Raw genomic sequence first — 4,414 nt, 5'->3', positions numbered from 1 at the left:
TGCACTAGAGGGCTGTATGTTATTCCCCTTTGATTTCATGGCTTCCATTGTCCCTGGCAGTAGATAGAATCATGCCAAATTTATAGGTATGCCAGCAGAGAGCTGGTATGTAAGGGACCAGCCCTGTGGAGATCCTAGCATACACCAAAGTCCATGAAATTATTTGAGGACATGAGGACAGGAAACCTTAAGTAGCATGGCGGGACAGGGAGAAGCAAGTCACTCTTATTTTGGGTCTCTGGCAATCCCGTGATTATATGAAAAATGTCTCAGCAGGTCCCCAGCCTATAACATCTCTCCAGCACCAGAACATCTAACTGGTTTTGTTTGTTTGAGACAGGGTCTCTATATATAACCCTGGCTGGCCTGGAACTTGCTATGTAGACCAGGCTAGCCTTGAACTCTTGGTGATCACTTTACCTCGAGCTTCCAAGTATTGGGATTATAGATGTGTGCCATCACATCTAGTTTTATGTGGTATTGGGGAATTGAACTCTGGGCTTTGTGCATGGTAGGCAAGCATTCCACCAACTTCAGCTACATTGCCAGCCCTTGAATCTCTCCTTTCAATTGAGAAGGAGCAGGTCTCAAAACCAAAGTCTAAACTGATGGCATTTTCTTTTTTTTTTTTTTTTGGTTTTTCGAGACAGGGTTTCTCTGTGTAGCTTTGCGCCTTTCCTGGAACTCACTTGGTAGCCCAGGCTGGCCTCGAACTCACAGAGATCCGCCTGCCTCTGCCTCCCGAGTGCTGGGATTAAAGGCGTGCGCCACCACCGCCCGGCAGTGATGGCATTTTCTAGTAGAAAACATTTCTCCTCTATTCTGGTTTACAGAATACCTTCAATTTATGACAAGTGGCTTTAACTGTAATTATAGACTAAGTACATATTGCTTAAAAATTTGATTATTAGTTAATTGATTATTAATAATTAATTTTATTCATATGTATTTTGTGTGGGGGGTACACATATGCAGATGTATGGAGGACAGAGGACAACTTAGGGTGTCATTCTTGAGGAGCTGAATTCCAATCTCAGAGGGAGTTCCTAAACCATCTTTCTTCTTCATATGTATAGCTGAGCTTTATCTGAAGTCTCTGCATATTAATTAATTAATTAAGACAAGATCTTACTATGTATCACTGGTTGGCCTGAAACTCACTATGTAAACCAGGGTGGCCTCAAACTCATGGAGATGCTCCTTCATCTGCCCACTAAGCACTGGGATTAAAAGCCTGTGCTACCACACCTGAGTACCTTTTAATTTTTTAATATTTTTTTCGGTTTTTCAAGACAGAATTTCTCTGTGTAGCTTTGTGCCTTTCCTGGAACTCACTTTGTAGTCCAGGCTGGCCTCGAACTCACAGAGATCCACCTGCCTCTGCCTCCCAGTGCTGGGATTAAAGGTGTGTGCCACCACCACCCAGCCCCTTTTAATTTTTTTTTATGCAAGTTCTCACTATGTAGACAGGCTGGCCTGGAACTAGTGATCCTCCTGCTTTGGCCTTCCAAATAGTTGGGATGACAAGTGTGCACCACTTCATTCAGCTGTTAGTCTTTGCTTTTTCATAGGTGTGGTAAAGACATTTACATTTATTCAGTTGTTGACCTGTTTGGGCTTACTCATCTATCTTACTTTACATTTCTAACTAATCAAAATTTCTCTTTTCATTGTTTTAAAATTGGTCAAACTGTCCCTCTACCTCTGTTCTTCTAATGGCTACTACTATAGTTTTCAGCACAGATGTACAGTTTTCTACTCATGTTAATGGTATAACAGTCTGTGTATTCTGACTTGGGTGTGATGGGTGCTGATGAGTCCCTGAGTCTAAGGCCAGGCAGGAACAATGTAATGTGTGCTTGCTTTGTGCCAGGCACTGCCTCTGTGCATCCAGATGTGGTCTCACTTCACCCTCAGAGCAGCCTGGTGAGTGGGGTTCAAGGTCTCACCTACAAAGGGGAATGCTGGAGCTCAAAGAGCTGAGTCATCTCAGGGCTCCTCAGCTGCTGTGACCAGGCCAGATGCCCCAGCATGTGGCTTATCCGTCCTCGGCCAGGAGAGTCAGGCACACTGCAGAGCAGAACGAGAGTGTGAGGGGAAGGGAACATCCATGTTGTATCCTCTCCTGCCTTCAACCCCCCACTCCTGTGGGTATGAATGAATGTGTATGCTTATTTGTATATATATTGTGTATATTGTATATACTTATTGGATATAATTTTTCTTGTATTAGTTATAAGCTTTTTTAAATTTTAGACAAAAGAGAGGAAATGTGGTATTGTATTCCCCCAAATATTGTGCATGCTAATAAACATATATATATATGTTTATGTGCATGTATATGTGTATGTGTATATTCATGTATTGTGTTTGTGTATATATGTGCATTTGTATATGTTTGTATATATGTGTATGTATGTACATGTTTTATGTACATATGCATTTATGTCTGTATTATGTATGCATGTATGTATGTGTGTGTGTATGTGTTCCAGGTGACTTCCATGATATCTTCCTGCCTACAGGCTTCACTGATTCAGATCTAAACTAGGAATTCAGGGGTGCCTGGTGATCTCACAGGCTTCCCAGTCATTCCTTCCCTGGCTTGTTCACTCCTTTAGCTGATATTAAGCAGCTCTTGGCAGCAGTGGGCGGGAACTATGAGTGTAAGATTAGTCAGAATGGCCTTTGCTGCCAGAATCTGGTGCAGGGGGTGGGAGACAAGCACAGAGTAGCAAGCCCAGGAACAGGTCTTAGAAAAAGTGACCTGTGAATGTGGAAAACAGTGTCTGGATTTTCTAAGTGGAAGGCCTCCAGCCTACTGTCATTTTGTAAAAATGTAAAATACTCACAAGGAATGTAGAATATGTTTCCTCTGGGTTGGACATGACCCTGACCACCTTGAATCAGAGGTGCTGTGATCACCTAACAAACCCCTCAGGAAATCTGACTGTTAGCCTTCCCTCCTGGAGGGAGGGGGTAGCTCATGGGACTCATGGGCCCAGGAGCCTTCAGGAGATCCTCACAAGGCCTTTCCCTCCTGACATTATATAAATGGTCAACAGTTGACTAGGGTGATACTCCTCACAGAAGTCGTCTTTGGGACTTCCTGGTGGCATAGTGGTGTTCCAGTTACCTATGCTTCTTAAGTAACTCCAGGAAACTCATTGATTCACCCACTGGACTTGGACAGAGTCCTTTCTTTGGTCATGTTGGTGCTCCAGTGGGTGAAGGTTTCCATTCTTCTGCCTCCTTAACAACACCTGCTGTTGCCTGTAGTTTTAGTTCTTATCAACCTACAGTGTGCATGGGTATCTTATGACTTAGCTCATACTAGGGATGGTCAGCCATGCCAAGCATATCTCCATGCCACTGTCTCTTCCTTTGAGAAATACCTCTTTGGTTACTTTGCTCATTTTTAGATTAATATTCTGTTGTAGAATATTAAAGATGTGTTACATTTGTTTATGCTGTGGAACATTTGTTTAATGATGCAAAGATGTATTGCATTCCTTTATGTTGCATTTGTTTAACTCTGTGAAGCTGTGTTATTGTGACTTTCTAAAATACCTGATTGGTCTGATAAAGAGCTGAACAGCCAATAGCAAGGCAGGAGAAAGGATAGTTGGGGCTGGCAGGCAGAGAGAATAAATAGAAGGAAAAATCTGGGAAGAGAGAAAGGATTAAGGAGCAAGAAAGAGGAGAGGAAGGGTCCAGGGGTCAGCCACCTAGCTACACAGCAAGCCACAGAGTAAAAAGTAAAGAAAGATATATAGAAATAGAGAAAGATAAAAGCCCAGAGGCAAAAGGTAGATGGGATAATTTAAGATTAAGAAAAGCTGGCTAGAAAAAAACCAAGCTAAGGCTAGGCATTTATAAGTAATAATAAGGCTTTGGGTGTGATTTATTTGGGAGCTGGGTTGTGGGCCCCCAAAAGAGCAGAATAAAGAGTTTAAAAAAACAAGCAACAGTTGTCCATTTTTTAAAAAAGGTTTATTAGCTAGGTATAGTGGCACAACCTTTAATCCTAGCACTAGGGAGGCAAAGTCAAGAGGATCTCTGTGAGTTAAAGGCCAGCCTGGTCTACATAGTGAGTTCCAGGACAGCCAGAGCTACATAATGTGACCTTGTCTAAAAAAACAAAAGGATTTATTTACCTTTATTTTTGTGTGTGAGAGTGTTGCCTGCATATGTGTATGTATGTGTACTGTGTGCATGCCTGGTACTCAGGAGGCCATACGAGGGCCTCAGATCCCATACAGCTGGAGTCATAGGACATGAGTGCTAGGAACTGAATTTGGGTCCTCTGGAAGAGCAGCAAGTGCTCTTAACCTCTGAGATGCCACTTCAGCCCCCTTTTACTCATTCTTTAATTAAGTTGTTTGTATTACTATTAGGTTAAGGTTCTGTAAAT

The sequence above is a fragment of the Peromyscus leucopus genome, chromosome 3, assembly GCF_004664715.2.
Source record: "Peromyscus leucopus breed LL Stock chromosome 3, UCI_PerLeu_2.1, whole genome shotgun sequence".
Lineage (NCBI taxonomy): Eukaryota > Metazoa > Chordata > Mammalia > Rodentia > Cricetidae > Peromyscus > Peromyscus leucopus.
Note: the sequence above shows the minus strand (reverse complement) of the source record.